The sequence below is a fragment of the Betta splendens genome, chromosome 10, assembly GCF_900634795.4.
Source record: "Betta splendens chromosome 10, fBetSpl5.4, whole genome shotgun sequence".
NCBI lineage: Eukaryota > Metazoa > Chordata > Actinopteri > Anabantiformes > Osphronemidae > Betta > Betta splendens.
In genome coordinates this window covers 16,873,611-16,892,627 of record NC_040890.2, presented here as the reverse complement: position 1 = coordinate 16,892,627, position 19,017 = coordinate 16,873,611, and the positions used below count along the sequence as shown (strand labels likewise).

The 19,017-nt window shown below is 45.5% G+C and overlaps 1 protein-coding gene across 9 annotated transcripts in view; it reads left to right on the top strand.

Annotated features, from left to right (window-relative positions):
• The window catches only part of lingo2 (leucine rich repeat and Ig domain containing 2), a 251,085-nt gene that overhangs the window by 69,526 nt on the left and 162,542 nt on the right, over positions 1–19,017 (top strand). For 2 of the 9 annotated variants that reach the window (XR_008695847.1, XR_008695838.1), the window contains one exon: positions 3,677–3,820. The exons of 6 other annotated variants lie outside the window; for them this stretch is intronic. The gene's annotated coding sequence lies outside the window, so the exon portion shown is untranslated. Of the gene's footprint in view, positions 1–1,549; positions 2,251–3,676; positions 3,821–19,017 lie in introns of those variants that run through there. One more of the 9 variants, XR_008695845.1, reaches the window with a different exon arrangement.

The window sequence follows — 19,017 nt, the reverse complement described above, 5'->3', positions numbered from 1 at the left end:
TCCCCTCATACCGGGGGATTTGTTCATGTCAACTCCATATGCATTTAAATGCACACGCTCTCTTCTTAGTGTTTAACATGTATTCTGTCTTTGGGGATTTGCAGCATTTACAGTATGCTGTACACACTTGTACTTGTAACTATATGTTATATATGCTCCAAGGGAAGCACATTTACTTTATGTAAAATAAATTCACCTATTGTTTTATCAGTTTTGATATCAAAGAATAGGACAGCACAACGTAAAACAAAAATTCACATACTTTCCTCGGATGATGAAATTATGAAGCAGAGGTGAGCAGAGGCAGGATTTTAAATGGGAGCTGCTCAGTACATATTGCTACAAATGTGAGCGTCTGAGTGTCATTTTGTTCCTCTCTTGTTAATATGTGGGGTCAGCCCTGAACGTTTCACAAAATGCTTCATCTGTAGCTCATTTCCAGGCATCATCAAGTAAAGTTTTATCCCATTAGCAAAACAGCCATCTAAAATATATTCAAGGAGAATTTAACTAAGCTCTCACCATGTCATTTACAGGGTTCGAAGACCATTTTCCAAAGTAATTCAGTCTGTGCGAGCAATAATTATTTTCAATTAATTACGGTTTCTGCAGCGAAGCTTGAGGACTCTGCCTTATTTTTTGCTTTTTCTGGGCTGTTTGCTTCTCAGCTCCCTTTATTAAGTCTGTTGGATTTAAATTCCTCCACATATGGAGGCTTTTGAGAAAGTAATGGCAAAATGAGACCTGTCACCTTGGACTGATACGAGAAATGAATCCTGAATGTGGCAAAAACCACGTTTGATTGATGGGTTAATTGAGGATCACTTCAATATGCACTGCTGGCAGCGTGTGTATGAAGGAGCATTGTGGGTAAAACATTTCTAAAGATAGACACAGTGCGTGGCCGAGATGTCTCTGTGTATTTGTCTGAGAATATTTTTAACTAAAATGCCTGCAAAACTGCAAAATCCGAAAAAAAATGATTTCGTTTGAAACCATTAATAATGAGGAAAAAGAATCGTCCTCGTGTGAGTCCGGCTGCATCAGCGTATGCATACGTCCTGTGACTCACATCAGTAATAAGGTCTGTTCAGCAAGCACTGATTGCCCAATCAGGCCACTGCATTTCCTATAGTCTACCCTTTGATGAAACTCATTGTTAGTTGTAATAGAAGTGATGCACATTTAGCTTGACCCGTGTGCTCAGTGATGTTACATGATGATGGAAGACCACCCTCCGTGGGCCACGAGGCTTCCAGAGCAAAGGTAGCGCGGAGGTGAATAGAAGTAGTCTCCTGACCCTGTCAGTCATCTATGACTGAGTAATGATGATCTCAAAAAGCTAAATGAAACGTGTTGGACCAACATTTGTTCACATTGTTCTGCTTTTAATATGAGACAATACAAAAGAAAATGATGCTCCATGTATTTTTGGGCACCATGAGCTATAGTGGTAAAAAAAAACACATGTTCCTCCCGGGAGAAATCTCAGTGATGACTTTCTTCCTCGTGACAGAGGCTATTTCCTTTTCCAATGTCTCTATCTCAGCATGGCTGGAGAGAGCACTGTGGAGGACGAGCCATACGAGAGGGGGCTGACAGCTGAATTGGAGTGCATATCCCTTTCTGGCTGTCTGGTGTGGTCACGGGGAGAAGGGAGCACTGAGTCCCAACCACACAGAGTGATGCTGAGGAAGCGGGTGCACAGTGGGGTGAGGAGCTCAAAGCGCCGTGGCTCCACCTGTCATCTCACTCCCGCTGAGGATGAAGACTCACGGGGGGTCTGGTGAGGAGGGAGCCTGCGATCGGGACGCGCAGACGGGAAACGATGCCTCATTCACTCCAGTGGCGAGAGATGAGGGCGCTACGGTCACGAAGGGTTAATCCCACGCAGGTTCTGATTGAACGTGACGCGTTCACTCCTGGGTGCACGTGGTTCCCGGTCACAGAAGCCGCCTCGTGGCAGCTGGGGCGCATACAGGTACAAGGCCCAGGCAACATACTGTAATGATGAGTAGCAGCATTTAGAGGCGGCTCTGAACTGTCCTGGCTGCGATCTGTTGCTGCTTCTTGTTGTTCTTGTTCTTTTCTGACCCACAGTATGAATTAAAGTCTCGCTTGATGTGGAATTTCTTGTGTTTCAGATGGACTTTGTAAAGTGCCGATACATAAATAAAACTGAACTGAATTGACTCGAATACTTAGAGGAATAGGGTGCAGTAGCCAAAGAGGAGGTTTGTTTTCTCCTCCACAAAACGACGACTACTGTGAAGAAAAACGCAAAACGAAACGAGGCCAAAACGCGTTTGTCCTGCTAGCAAATACGTGGGTTTTGGGTGTCATGTAAATGAGGGATAGAGTGAGACGGTGATTGTTTGGTCGCCCGCACAAGACATTTGAGCCCACAGTCCTTTCAGTGGTGGAACTAAAAGCGTTTCCTGCTTTGAACAGGGGATGGGATTAGACGACCACTTAACAAACTTCCTTAAGTGACACTTAACATTACTAAAGCTCTGCACACGCTTTGACTGGACGCTACAGCTTTTACGGTCACTCATTCACAATAGGGATGTTATTAAACACAGATAACCAGTATTAGCTTCATTTCTAGTTTGCTTTCTTGCAAGCATTCGTATTGTGGGACGTACTGAAAACAGCTTTAACCCATTTCTGTGGATTGATGATTGATTTTCTGTCTGGATAAAAAAGCGATTGTCCGACAACGCGTTGGACTGTTTTCTTCTAACAGCGGTGCCGCGCTTTTACTGAAGCTCTGAAAGCGACGACTGGAGTCAGCGTTTGTCCTTTGTGGCCCCTTCAGGTATTTCGAACAAAGAGCACATGAAAACTAAGTGAAATATCGTAAAAGAGTTTGGCACAAAGCGCATTCTTATTGTTTGCACATAGCAAACCTTTGAGAGAGCCCGCGTGTCCTCTGAGGCCTCTCTCTCTGCCTAACTGTGCTGAGTGTGTTTAAAAACTCAACACAGTGGGTGCTGAAGGTAAAAAAAAACACTCTAACTTGAGTAAAGGTGCCATGCTTCACTTGGGTTTCCTCCGGTTGCATGGCAACAGAGGGGGCTAAGACGAGCACTTTCCCCTAAGAACTCTGGTTTGGAAACCAGGGTTTGTGGGAGCATCGCATTAAAACTGACTTCTCTGCTTCTTTTTTTTTTTGTCTGTTGAGAAGGTTTCATCACACAAGACAACTTGAGAGAAAAAAAAAACCCTAAAAGCTCCATGAAAGATGGGGTAAGGATTACATTTTTGATCTCAGTCACACATAGCAATGAAGCTTTTACGAGGAGGTTTTATCTTTTAGCTCTGTGCCATAAACGAGGAGTCCACAGGCAGTAAAACACACGTCGCTAACACCAGCGAGACCCGCTGCTTTTGTCCCCAGAATGATGCATCTGCGTGCGGATAATGAGCAGTTTACAGCTGAAGTCGGCAGGATTAATTATTTTTCTTTCTGAGGTTTCCATCAAAAACATTTGATGCCGTTTCCAGCTGTTGACACCAACGAGGCCAGTTGTGCCAAAGATGTTTGGAAGTAACTGGACCCAGTGGTCGTCATTAATGCCCAGCAGTCTCCACCATATGAAACCAAGTGGCGCCTCGTGGAGGCTCTCCAGTCTCACCTGGTCCTCCCTGCGTCTCACTCTCACTCCTACAGGAGGTGGGAAGCAGACCAGAGGCCCACATCCTCACAGAACAAAGGGAAATATTCAGCTCGAGTCCAAGATCGCTCAGTGCGAGTTAAAGTAAACGGAGCTGCAGAGGGAGGGAGGGATGAATCATTAAAGGCCCAGCTAATAAAGAGCAAGCTTAATAAGGTAAAAGTCCTGCGTCAATATATAGTATTTGTTCCATGTCAGTATTATCTGTGCATGAAGACCTCATAAGGAGGTTGAGACTCTCTTAAGTAATTTTTGCTTCACGTATCGACGGCTGATGTAATGATTCTCTGGGCAGGTGCACGGTGTCTCATACGGCTGACGACATGGAGCCTGTTCACGCTGAGGGTATCGGCGGTTTTCCCCAGCGGGCGGCTGGTTTCAACCCAAAGCCCAGTCTATGCACATAGCAAAGGTTTCATTAAAATGTATCTGTCAGTGGTCCTGATAGTGAAGATTCACAGAGTCTCAACATTAGTTCCTAAAACCACTGTATCACTGATGATCCTGTTGTTTATTCCACCTGAGGTGTGCTTCATTCAGTGGCCAGCTGTTGTCACATTATGAAGGGGCGGTTTGTGATGATGGCCCGTGTTACCTGCTGTACTGGCGCCGTAGGACCCGCGGTCGTCCCGCCCTGCGTTCTGACGGCTCCCTCGTCCTGTTTGCAACCGTCCGCTGCACAGCTTTTGTTTCCGAGCTGAAACTGGGCCGCGTCCCAGCTCTCGAGCCAAGCTGGTTAATCACACTCCTACACAAGGTACATACTGTTAGGAACAACAATTATCCTCCCTGCAATGAGCTGCTAGATATTGTTTTTCTGCTCGGAGATTTTCATCAGTAGGGAGCAAACAATTGTGTTGGATCATAGAGATCATTTCCATATTACAGTTTGTCAGTTGGGTCTGTGTCCATTTAAGATTGTTTTTTTGGGGAAGTTATTAGCTGGAAAGAGGAAAAAGTCACCCAAGAGTACGGAGGTGTCAAAGTTAATATTTATTTATTTGGTTCATCACCTCTGAGACGGCACTAATTCACTACACGTGTACGTGTTCTACCAGTTGTTCTAACGTGACCTTAGCTGATCAAACCATTTTCCTTTCTAATGTACCGTTAATTACGTACCCACTAATTATCATTGTGGGGTGAGTTTGGTGCTGGGCAGGCTAATCTAAGTGGCGTGTGATTTTAAACTGTCTGTCGTCTCTCAAGAAACAGCGGCGCCCGTGTCCCACGCTGACTCGTGAATCAGGCTCACAGCACATACTGTACAGCAGCGAGCGTGTAAAGCCTTCGAGGAGCCGGACCTGGGGTTAAAGTCGAAGCGCAGTCAAGGCCCGATTGTTCAGAGACTCAGTGGAGCCGACACGATGCCATAAAGTCTATCACATGATCGCATTTTCTCCCGATTGGAGCTTTTAGCTGACACCGTCACTCACGGAAAAGTTATGAGTTCGGGCCGAGATTAAATTTGCAGGAGGCCTATACAGCACAGGGCGCGTCCTGCTGGTGCTGGGTTTAAGACACAGAGGTAGGAGTTTGGTGTGAAGAAAAAAAGCACAGGCTTTAGTTAAATATTGAAAAAGTCACCACATCCTGACTCATGCTTCTGCCCTCTAGCAGTGAGGTGGATGCTCCACACACGGCTATTGTGTTTTGCACTATGTAGTGCAGCTATATAACGCCCTATGCAGTTTCTGTGTAACAGCTGTCAACCTTTGATTTATCTTGCATGCCATCGCTTTCACTTGGAAGTTTGAACTAACCCTCTGCAAAGGGAAAGCCTCTTTTCTCCAGATAATGGCAACAGAAACAGATCGAAGCAGACCACAAAGTCACTGCTGAATTACGAGTTGTGAAAGAAGCCACTACACCATCAGGTCCCCTTCGCACTCTCTCACCATTTCCCCAAGGTTTTGACTTTTCACTCTGGGTGTCAGCTTTGAAAATTAACAGCGGTGCTGCGCTCGCCGAGCTGCCGGGCGCTGCTGGCGTGCTACGCCGCCGAGCCTTGAATTCTCAATTCCAGACATGAGTGCAGACACCCGACACTTTGAGATGCTCTCAAATGCCTCCTTCCTGGTGGTTTGGCTTGTTTGTTGTGTATTTTTGGCTGCTGACGTCATAAGAACAAAAGACCATAAGACGGTGAGGGGGGTGTTAGCATGCTGTGTCTAATCAGCACTCGTTAGGATGTTTTCGCCTGGATAATGTTTATTAAATATTATTCCCTTGGTAAATTGATGAGTCAGTTCATATGGACGGCTCTGCGTTAATGCAGGTAGAATGGGGAGGAGTTCATTTGCGGCTCCTAATTGCCAGCAGGTGTGAATGGTTCTGTCTTCCTGCGTTGCCTCTGTGATGGACCGGCGCCGGGTCCGGGGCGCATCCTCTCCAGCAACCGCCTGACTCAGAGCAGGGAAGGCACTTCAAGTAATGGATGGACGCATACGTTTGTTCCCAAGTCAATGAGCTCTCCATAACCCTGCCCACACAGCCATAAATAAAGCCCAAGGGGGGGAATCACAGTAACCCTGGAGCTATGAGATGCAGTGTATTTAATAGAGGTTTGAGGTTTTTTTAGAACTGCTGTTGCTCAGACTGTTAACAGTGCTGTGTGTACAGTACTAAGGTAAACATAACCAATACTATTAGCATTTGTTCATTGTGTCATTTATTATAAATAGCAAATATGTTATACTTATACAAAAATATAATGATATTCATTGTAATAATAACATCTCTACAGTCCAAATTAGTACAAACTAATGTCATTCGTACGTCTACTGGAGAGCACAATGAAAGCCTTCATAAGATTTTGCCAGAAACTTCCCACTCAACAGTTAATTTACAAAATCCTTTTGTGAGTGTCAGCCAAGAATATTCATAAGTAAACATAGAAGAGGAGTTTAATCTAAACAAACACCTTGTTCCGATGCGAGCCAGGGTCACACCAAGCGTTCATCCCACAGGCTCTGTGTAATTGCCTCCGTGCTGACACTTTTGCCAATAAACATACCCAGCAGTGACTTTGGAGTGGCAGCAAATGGAACTTATCTCGCCGGCTTGTGCGGCGCGTGAGCTTGTCGAGTTGCCGCCGCACAAATCTCCCAGCATCTATTTCTGAGGCTGGTGCCAAAGTGGGATATCAAGGCTAATTTGAATAAGTGCCACTGTTAGTCAGACTATTAACAGCAACATGAATGCTGCATACGTGGCAATTAAAATATAAAAATATGCTGTGGGAAGATTAATCATTAAGATGTAAAAGGAGCCATTAGCCATCCGTCACCCTGAGTGATTGGAAAAGTTGACTGTTCTGCTGATCCCTCGTCCCCTTCATCCCTTTAAGTCACATTCATGATCATTTTAAATACATATTTACCTCAGCGCAGTTGGCAGCATGTAAACCATTGCTACATCACACCATTAGAGCACCGGCATGGCACAACTAGAAAGGAGTGGAGCAGCAGCTGACTGAGAGCACGTTCCTTCCTCCCAGTCGAGCTTTAACTGTGTGAGATACTCAGATCTGTAAAATTATGTTGCTTGTTGGGATTTGCATAATTATCCACTATCTAAATATTTGTGTTTGCGACAGTGCAAAAACAAGTTCCCTGCTGCTTCTTACAGGTTGGCACTTTGGATTTACAGCGGTTTCGGTGGATTCCGGTGGGAAAAGGAAAACACATCAAAACATGTCCAACTACAACAAGTAAAGGTGTGAGACAGAACCTTTTTAGACGGGGGCTCAGTCCATTTCAGTAAAGAGCAAAATCCTTCCACTAAAATGTCTCTTAACATTTAGGACCCAACTTAGGTTTGTGTTTATCTTGACGATTACTTTCATTCGCAGACGATCACTGGAAAGCAAACCAAAACACATTCATAACTATGTATGTTTGTTTTATCCTGAATGGGTAAAAATGACTCTTCTTTGTTTAGGATTCAGAAAAGCTGCCGTTGCTTCATTATTACTGTGCTGAATAACACGACTGTGTGAACTTGGGGGCCGTGGCGTTTAGCTCTCTGCTTGAAGGTCACATCCCTCTTCCAAATGAGGGCCAGAGGGCACAAAGTCTTGGACAGCGGGCCGGATCCAAAGGGGTTTCCACACATAATGGGCTCTTCTTCCCGCTGCAGAGAGGACAGGGGGTGTTGACTTTGTTGACTGACCTCGTGCTGCAGGACACACTTATGGTGGATGATCTGTCCCAGCATTCAGTATTGTTTTTTTTTGACTGGTTAGTTCATTTAAGTTCAAAAATAGTTAGCATTTTGTAAACACATTTCAAAGCAAATAAATGGAATTATACTTATTTGCTGACTAGAATATCTACGCATGCAAATTATACAATACAAACTACATCAATCATAATAATAATAATACAAACCTCTATGTTATAAACGGTACAAAGCATCGTGTTGGATTACTGGATGTACATTTGCAATAAATCCACCCGCATAATGCATAATACAGGCAGAAGGAATAACGGAGAACGATGATGCAGACGCTCGGTTCGTTTTGTCTAAGCCTCTTTTTTTAGTAACATGAAAACACTTTCAGCCGCCTTGGGAAAAATCTTTAAGAAGCAAACAGCAAGTTCAGCAGATTGGACAAGTAGGATAAGGAGCATGATCGATCACCTGGAGAACGCGCAGCGCTACTCAAATCAACCTTTGCATTTATATATGGATGTACATATTTCTTGCTCTGCCGTGAAAGGAGAGGTAACAGTAACAAATGCACATATTCAACTTACACGTTTCCCATGATTCATTCGCCGCTGAAGCAGATGTTGGTGAGTCAATAGTGCTTATTTTTCCTGATGAATGAAAATAAAGATTACAGGCGGGTTCGGCAGATTTCCCGTCTCATTTGTGGGAAACTGTGACACATGCTCTTCCTTTTTCCCTTTAATTCCCACGCTGCTGTTGAACTTCACTGCCGCATTGACTGTGGCGGGTTCAGACCTAGACAGCGTTTCTCAGCAGGAAGGTTCTTTTTTAGTTTCATAATTAGGTCTTATAGGCAGGTAGGCGTTTGCACACCTGTCCTCCACACACGCGCACAGAACTGACTAACACAATATGCCAGATTGACTGGCAGAAATCAAATATTACTCCTTGACTGACTGCTGCACCGAGTTCCACCGCCTTCATCTGAGCCGAAGCGAGGCAGGAGTAAAATAAGCTAACCTGCTCCGGGGGGTCTGTGTAAGGCGCTAATCACCAGGCTAGACAGCGTTTGTGCCGAAATGCGGCGTCCATTTTGGACGAGCACTGCTTGTTTGATGAAACAGCTTTTGCGGCCGGGGTTTAAAAGCGGAGCGAGCGACCTGGCTGTAAACCCCATTAGGCAGCAACAGGCAGGAGCGCGTGTCAGACCGGCAGACGTGGAGCTGCGCTAGGTCTGCTCGCGTGCAAAGGAAGGGAAATGAGCCCCAGCGTGAACCTGCACCTGCAGAGCACGCGAGCAGAGCGTTTGCACCGCGGTGGAACACACTGCGTATGCAGGAAAAAGCCCAGGCTGCACTAATAGCGCTAATGACGGCTCTGTTCCACTTGTGTGGCCCTCTGAGGCAACGCGTGCGCGCAAACTAGCACAGCTGAATTGATTGCAGCCATTTTTAATGCCGGTGGTTATTCCTGGGCTTTTCCCATTATGACGTGTCAAAATGGCTGCTGTGAGAATAGGCTTTTGTGAAAACACTGTAATTAGCTCACCTCTGAGCCGGTCAATGAGCGAAGCCTCCTGCCTCACGAGTCAGATTGAAGGCATCCGTGTGTCCGGGGTTAGACCCACATGATGAATGATAGAGAGTAGAGAAAACCCAACACACCTCACTGGAACAACTGACTGACCGGTCGGGGTGGGGGGTAGAGAGAAGCAACAAAGTAGAGACTCACTGGTTTTGGATGGATTTAATTCGATTATGCTTTTCCTTTTTTGCATGTTGTGTTTTCAGTGTGCTGCATTAAAATGTTCTGTCAATTGTGGGATATTGTCATCATTATCTAATCAAACGCGAGCGCAGTCGCTCGTCCTCGGTGGAATGTGCTATAAACAGATGCTGCGCTCCCCCACGCGCGGCTCCAGGTGCTGCGCCGCACACCGCATCTCTTGATGACACCTCATTAGACAGGGGCAGGCTGCCAACCTACACACGCAGCAAAGCTGTGGGTTTGTGAAGGTGCAGCGGGGTGGACGTCCTATCACACGGCTCAGACTGGATGCCTGGCGACGGAGCCACGGGCGCCGATCCACTGGACTGCTCGATTCTGCAGGTGGAGGCTCCCGCCACAGGAACGTGATGCCCAAAGAGATCTATTGTCTTGCTCAGGGTCAGTTCAGGAGCACAAATGTTTGCTGACACGAGGACCTGAGGCGCTTTCTGTTTACAGGCAACCTTAAGGGGAGGAAGTGTGTCCTGCAAACGCGATCAGAACCTCCAGAACTCCAGCACGACGCTGCATTTGGCCCTAAACGGAGGCAGTTAGTGTGTTAATCCATTGTGATTGTGTCTCACACACACACACACACACACACACACACACACACACACACACACACACACACACACACACAGATATAGACTGAGCGGCTGCTGCAGTGAGCCTGTGTCCCACGCATTCAGGCTCTGAAAAACACACTTCTCATTATCAAAATGTTCAGAGCGTCGGCAGCTCGGCTCCGACGCTGCCGCTGTAGTCGTTCTGTCAGCAGCGCAGGTTCACGATGCGAGTGTCCTGTTCACACTATGTAACAAAACAATCCGACACAAAAGCTATGACCAAATCAATAAAAAGGATTCTTGTAAGACCTTTCAGATAAATATTAAGTTATTGAGCTCAGTTACAAGTTCCCCATTGGCCCCACAGTCACAATGACAAAATAAAAGCCTCATAAAGGCAGAAATATGTCTGCTGTAAACTTCAAGCAGGTGACACTTGGTGACACGTTAGACTCTAAGCTCCATTTTTTGGAGGGAACGTATTTATTAATATATTATGTCTCACTCCAAGGTGTCCCAGTGACTCGTCTCAGCATCGGAACTGAATGAAATCAGTGGTTTCCAACGTGCACCGAGCTTGAATGCCGTTAGAAAATATTAAAAATTCTAAATGACATTGCGTTAATTAGGAGACGTTCTATCATAATATATTTTTAATGTAAACAAACATGAATGGCACATAGAGTCCTTGCATATGATGATTGTGCCTACCAGGTGTTTTGTTCTTGAAGGTCTGTAACCCCCCCCCCCCGTTGATTCTTCCACAGGGTTTGTATCAGCCTCTCGCTGTAGCAGCTGCTTTGACTCCCGTCTTGAGTGGCCTTGTTTCTGTCTCTGCTATTCATTACGTTTTTAAAGCACATTCTGAGTTGGGCTTTGGAAATGAATATAACCTTTTAAAAACCAATAGCGCCAAAGAAATATGAATATTGTAGAAATTTCATTCAGCCTTCGAACGAACGCAGCTCTGTTGTGTTTGCAAGTAAAACCCACATTTATACACAACAAACGCACAACAACCCATTCAACAAAGGTTGAATGGAATTTTATCATATGGACCACATAGTATGGATCCCTTCCTCTTCTTCTCCCTCCTCTTCCTCCTCCTCCTCCTTCTCTTTCTCCTACATTTCGACTCATAAACTAAAATTCATCCCTCCTCCTGCACTGCCTCCTCCTACATGTGGACCACATACAGTAGTATGCATCGCTCCTCCTCCTCCCTCTCCTCCTCCTCCCCCTCTTTCTCCTACATTTGGACTCATTAACTCATAGTATGCATCCCTCTTGCTCCTGCCCCTCCTCCTCCTACATTTAGTCTAATGGTTTGCATCTGTCCTCCATGCCCTCCTCTTGTGCCTCCTCCTCTTACATGTGGACCATAGAGTATGCATCCCTCCTCTTCCTCCTCCCTCTCCCTCTTCCCCTTTTTCTCCCACATTTGGACTCATAAACTCATATGCACCCCCCCCCCCCCCCCCCCCCCCCCCTCTTTTGTTTGGACCACATAGTATTCACCCCTCCACCTTCTTCAGCTCCGTCCTTCACAGATGCTGACATGATGTACTTTGCCTGTGTTGCACTGACTGGGCTCTTTCCTGTAAGCGATGACAGTCCCACCCAATTTTGAGGCGGTGACACTTGTTTTGTCGCTGTTCAGCGTCATCTATCCTGCTGCTAATCTCTTTGTCACTTTTGTGCCCTCCAATTCACGTCTTAATTATAGGTGTAAGTTGAATTTCTTATTGATGAGTTTAAACTGTATAGAGTTGCTGTAATCTGTATGAAAAATGACTGTTTAGCAACTGTAAAGGTGTCGTTTGATCACAGATGAATTAATTCACACAAATAACAACACGTCCTATACTGGTCTAAATTCAAGCAAATACTTCCTCCCAGCTGTAGAGCAGCCACAGCAGGGCGTTAGTGAGAGTCCCTGTCTGTTCCTATGCCGGTGCAGATCATCATACAGAACAGAACCACGCTGCACGTTTCAGCTTGTGACTTGAACGGTTAAAATCACAGCGAGGCAAATAAACCTGCACCACTTAAGTGGATATCTGCCCGGCCACAACATGTGAGTGCAGTGAGTTTGCACTTCTAATCTAGCCACCCCAGATGTCTCTTCCTTTCCAAAGTCCAAACTGGCACCTGTTAATGTCCCTCCACTTTATTTCCTGTTGTGTTGCTCTTCTGGTAAAGCACTTCAGTCCCTGTGATTTTCTACCTACATCCCAGGGAAGCTTGCTTGTTATTTGACATACACAGGTTTGAAAAGAGAGGATTTTTGCATTTAGAGGAACAAGAGCAAACAATGCTGCTGCATGAAAAGCACTTAAAATGTGAAGTATTTTAATCACTACTGGCAAAAACTGTCATAAAAGTAGAGGTGGGCTGGATTCCAGTTAGTGGAATTTATCTGGTGTAAAAAAAGGCACTGGAAATTGAGGTTGACGTAGAGAATTGAAGCTCCACAGCAAAATAAAAGTTCTTTAATTTGTCCAAGGAGAAATCATACCACAATGTACAATTCACGGACAATACGATCAATGTAGAAGGAACTTACAAAAGCTGCTAATTGGCACGTGACCCTGTGACCTGGTTGTGGGCTGAAAGCATCCACACAGAACTGATTCCAGCCACGGTTGTTTTGTTTCTGCACGAGGATAAATCCCATCTCAGTAATTAGAGATGTCGTAATTACATGCTGTGTTATACTCCCTGTACATCTGACAACTTGTTGATAAAGAAGACAAAACCTCAGATCACTGTCCTGCATCTCCAGTGCAATTACACTTGGTTAGGATTATCAAAAAAATCCCAAATCTGTGATCTATGAAGCGAAACTCTGTGCACTGCAGCAAATCAGCAACGCAGCGCTTTTCCTTTTATAGATATGCAAATGACAGTTATACAACAGTGCATCTGTCAGTGATGGTGCAAAAGGATTGCTAATGTTCATTATTTGGGGATTAGTCAGTGTGTGAGTCAAACTGATGAACACAGGCTTCATATTTGCTTTTTATGCATATATTAACTCTCTCAGTATGTCACACGCAGCATGGTTGACTTTTGGAGCTACAGCTTCTCCTCCGGACGGGACCTCACTGGTCGGCGCTGCCTCTCGTGACGCCGTCCCGTCCGGTTGCATATTTAAAGCCCGCTCGCCTTTTAGTTGTTGTGCAGACTCCAAATGTCACTGACTTCTATCATCCAAATCCCCTGAAGCCTTCAAAGGGACATTACAGTAGGAAAAGAATGACCCCACGCTTGAAGAGCTACAGCACTTCACAAAACACACCCATGGGTGCGCTGCACTCCATTCATGATCTATATCGCAATTAGAAATCAAAGGTCTCCCTCGGTGCAGAAAGTGAAGAGTTCAGGGTTTTTTCTCTCCACTTGTTATGGGAGTAGGTGTTGAAAGGGTAAATGGTCGTAATTCTTTCACGCTGCTCTTGATGTCTTTGCTGACCTCTTGAATGTTGCCAGTGGGAGGTGCAGTAGGATTTAAAGTTATTGTGAATTGTACAGTATTGTGGTAAATGTGGAGACGGCATCCACCAACAACATTACTGATCTGCTCGTCTGTAAGAGTTTGAGATGAATGACGTCCCGATTGTGCAAGACTTTCAACACAAGATAAAACAGACCTTTACAAATGCGTAGTCATAACAAGTCATATCTGCATTAAAATGAATGTAAAGCTACTTTTGTCGCATTTGCAAATAAGAACCCAAGTGTCTTTAATTAGTTTTTAAATATTACAAAATAATATTTCTAAAAGTCATTTGTCTCGTTGTCATTGTTTCTCTTTACTCTTGGCATTTACAAATGTTGCGGAGTGGCCTAACTGTAAGCCTACAAAAAACCCAAACCTTCCAACAGTGTTGGCACAGATTAAGCAGCAATCTGTGAAACCTGCAGCTTCACAGTTTCCAAAGTGATGAGTTACAATGCAGCAATGCCACAAATCCCTTCAGGGGATTAACTTAAGACAATTGTCCGTTTCATTCCCGCGTGCAGAGCTATAAATACGTCACAGTCACCTAAGTGCTGGCGCTGTATGGGAGGATGACGTTAGTCATCAGATCGCTCAGATGAAACAATTAAAACCTCTGCACGTGAGAGTTAAATAAGGCTTTGACTGTCAGAGCTGTCTGGCTGCTCCCACTGACTCCTGCTAGTGTTCACCCTGAGAAGAAGCTCAGCACACGCACAGCTCAGCGCCGGCAATTAACAGGTGTAGCTGAACGCAACCTAGTCTGCGTGGAACACATTTTATTAACTCTATTATTAGTTGGGATTGCAAATTAAAGGTAAGATTTAATGGATGCTAGAGCGACTGTTGCTGAGAATAATGTCAGAGGTCAGAATGATATCACCTGTTTGCAGGTTACACACACCTGAAAAAGTGTTTAACTGCACAAGGTGCATTCTATTTAATGGAGATGAGCCTTATAGCTGTAATATATGAGGCAGCAGGTTCATCACAGCCACAACTGGGTTTATTAGGATTTTCCATGACTAATGTGTCCAAACATGCCATTTCTGTACATACATGGCAGCCATTTATCCCCAGTTTGCTTATGTTTCGTTCAGCTGGACTGAGGATCTGGTAACATATGAGTCACATCTTAATAAGTGCTTTGCTCGGATGCAGCTGACGTCATGTTTTTCCTGTAATTTACCAGGTTTTTGTTTGTATTTTCTTACTCAGCTATTGATTGTCATATTTAGATACTTTTCATTCTACTACTACAGGACAACTCAGTGTACTGTGCTTCTCCTTCTTCTTCTTCTTATTATTAACAGGCTCAGACGTTACCAAGCAGGCAGGTAAAAGAACAAAGCTTAAAAAATAGTGCGTCACGGAAATGCAGAAAACTAACAGCAGCATTGTGTCTTGTGACAGCACGGAACATTGTTTTAGCTTGTGTAACACAGCCTATGTCTGTGCACCCCTGCTCAGGGCTCAGGGGCTGAACAATGGCTCATGGATGGTTAAAAGGTCCAAAATGTAGCCCGGAGCAACACCGTGACAAGCACTAAAAGCTATCAGTCACATTTTTGAATCAATCACAACGACAGGCAACCGATGGAAGGATGCCAGAATAAGAGTAATGTGGCCCATCTCTTTAAGCCCATTAAAAGCAACAGAGCCGCTGCGTGAATGTGGCGACCTAGTAAAACAAACACATGAAAACACGCACGTCTCTAATGTCACTGATACGACTCAGTAATGTAAATCTTTGATTGACGCCGTTCCTTCCTGTGGGAAGCGCTGACGTGTTTCCAGTAGAGTGAAGCACAGACTCATTGCTGAATCGATAGCACTAATTATGTCAGGGCTTTGTTGTTCAACCTCCTTTTACTGACCTTTCATATGCGGCAGCGTCTCTCAATCATGATTTGTTCTCGCATGCAGAATTTCTCAAGGTTCTCCCTAAATGAACCTCCGTCCTCACAATGGAGCTTTATGAAACTGACCAGCTTGACGACCTCCCACATCAGGAGAAAATAAGCTTAAGTATTTCGGCATTAGTCATAACGTCATTTATCCATTTCCGTGTCTGATCTGTGCAACACTGGCTGAACACACTTTATATGAATTTGTTGGACCATGGACGATTGCCGTGTGTGAGTTTAGAGCGTTAGTCACAGTGCAGAATATTCTATGAGGCTACGAGGCTTAGCGCCATTAAAAAGTTATTTCCAAGGCCTGTTAAATGACTGAATGAATTATGTATTCTTTGCTGTAACCAGCTATTATGTTAAACTAGAATTTTAATTTGATCACGTTGATAACTGCTTTTAGGAAAGAATCCTGAGCACCCGCGATCCCAGACGGTACTGTACTGTACTGTACTGTACTGTACTGTACTGTACTGTACTGTACTCTACTGTACTGTGCTGTACTGTACTCTACTGTAGGCCTTAACTGAACCAGTCAACCTCTTAATCACCAGCTATTATTAATAACAAAGGGAAATTACATTTACACCTAAGAGGATATTCAGCACCATTTGATAATAATTTATGTCTCAAGTTCGAAGCAGACCAGACCACAAACATGCTGCAACTGAGGAAAAGAAAGATGCATTATTGGTTTTGGTCTTTTCATGGGATTTGTTGACAATACCAAGTTTATAAGTTTATCCTGCCTTGGCCTCAGAGCCTCAGTAGCTGTAATCTACAGAGAAGTGTAGAAGGTTCCAACAAATACATGGTAATACTGTATGTACGGTAGCTGTTAAGGGCTTTTACTTACTGATCGCCCTGCTTTGATTTAAGAAATACAACAAAATACCACAAAATGTTGCAGAAAAAAGAAGCTTTAAGCTTTAAGAAAACAGAGGAGAATGTAATGAAGTACCATTCTTTAAACATGTATGTCTATAAAGGTGCAGGTGTAGAGAATTGGCGGTTCGAGCTGCACGGCACGTATGGGGCCTTTCACTGCGCTTCTAGTAAACATGACTCATGGAAACTGTAGGAGGTTGGAACTGTTTTCCCCACTATACGCTGTGCCGTGAGTCCTCATTTCCCTCGGTCTCTATAACAGAGGTGGCAAATGCAACGTGAGCGTGGCCCATGGAGGAGCACATGTATTCTCCAGGTCTTGAAACCGATTTTGCTCGGATCCGTTTCTTTTTTTTTTTTTCCAAATAAACCTTCATCAGGTTTAAAGCTATTAATAGAATTGTTCTTGTGGCTCTAGCCTGAGGATTTGGGGCGCGCACAAGAGCGGCATCAAGATAGCGTTGCCTCCTCTTTGAACGCGTAGTATCTCTTTCACAAGGTAACATTTAAAGTGCAGCTGTCAGCAGAGGAGATATTCCACTTCCCGGTTCTCTGCAGCTCTCTGCTGACGGTGACCTTGGTGGGGAGACGGAGGCTGGCTGCCGAAGCCTCACGCTGGTTGTGAGGGTTCGCACGCGCCGTCTCGTGGAGAGGCAGCCATCTGGGATACGGATATTCATCACACAGAAAGAGTGCACGCACACACAGCCACTGGCACGGACGCTATCATCATCATCATCATCATCATCCTCCTCATCACCAGCCTCATCACCGTCCTCACGCGCCAGCATCGTCACATGTTCCCGGGCTCTGTGAAAATCCTGGACCGCCAGCGCTGCTGTGTCACGAGCTGATGTCATGCAATGTCATCTAATTATACAAGGTGATACTGTAGCAGGGGCCGCCGCGGTCAGCAGGATCAGGACTCACGTCAAGTACAGAGTGAGCGCTCGGTTCCTGATGCATCCGATTCATTCTTCAGTTTGTTTTCTGCTGTGAGTCATGCTGGAGCGCGTACGCGCTGTGAGGAGGAGTTTAATGTATCGGGCTTCTTTTATGTGGCAAATGCACAAAGAGGCCTCTTAATAAACGCTGCGGTGTGTGTGTGTGTGTGTGTGTGTGTGCGCTGTACATCTGGACGGGGTTTCTGTCGTTGAGAGGACAGAACGCACTGCGCAGGGCTGAAGTCACTTTGCTGTTCTCTCCAGTGCATTACAAATGGAAGCAATTTCATTTAAATGCTGCTACATTTGCAAAGTAAAACTGTCCACTAACCTTGAGTGTATCTGCTATTGTGCGGCTCCTGCTGCGCGTGCGAGTTGCTTCCATTTTATCTGGCACTTAATCGCGACCGCCACTCTGGCGGCGCCCGGATCCGCTGGGCTTTCTTCCTCTCGGGGAGTGTGTGCGACCAGTAATTATTGATTTATATTGTCAGCTGTGCGACTCCCTGATTGACTGGGGTGACACTCGGCGGATTAGCTGCGGGCCCGGCTGATTGGTTGCCGTGACGACGCGATGCTCGGGCCCGAGCTTGTTGTTTCTCACCTCCGGGCTCCTCCGCTGACCTTCTTTGTATGCAGTAAGGAGATTGTTAGCCGTTGTACGTCGCTGCTGGAGCTCTCTGTGGGGCACTGGGGCTGTGAGCTGCCTGGAATCCTATCCTTGTTTTGTCCTGTGTTGTTGGCTACGCTGGGAAAGTTAAATTACAGTAAGTTGGTCCGTTTGTTCTACTTTACGGCATGTTGGCCTTTCCCACTTTGTGTCTGACCTGTCCCATCTGTTGCATCGTATGAACTGTAACTAAAGCAATTCTGTTATTCATTTCTTTAAAGCAGCGTCCGTCCGCTCATCGTGAAGGACTGAGATCATGAGCATCATGTGTCCAGATGTGCTGGATCTTGATGTTGAGACTTCATGTTGAGCTCAGAGGAAACCGGACCCACGTTGCACCGACCCCCTTCTGCTCCAGCGCTTCCACGGGCGGCTGTGAGCGGTGGCTCGTGGTGAATGACAGCGGCGCCGCCACGATGGCACCCTGAATTACATGCATTGTTAGAAAGCGTGAGCTCTGCCTGTGAGTGCAACCCCGACGCCTGTGACAGGGTGAGCGCCGAGCAACCGCCGAGCGCTGCAAGGACCGCTTTAACTGAGAGCAAACGCCGCTTAATGTTTCTGATGTTTTCAGCCTGCACACAAACACAGTACTTCAGGTTTGCTGCGGCCTTTTTTCATTTACTGTAGTCTCGGTGCATTAGTTTCGGAGCCCAGACTGATTGAGTGACAGGTGTCTGATCCCACTTGTTCTGAGCCGCACCGGTCCAGGTTTTCCTGGTGCCGAGGCGCCGCACCATCGCCTCTTCGACCTCTGGGCCACATCACATCCACTTCATCCCCACAGCTGTTTGCACGTCACACCTCCCAGTGGCACAGCGGCAGTGCAAACGACGCAGTGCTGCTGCAGCTACAGTGAAAGTCCATCTCATCGTTGCCATTAAGTGGGTTTTGCTAATCCTGTGGAC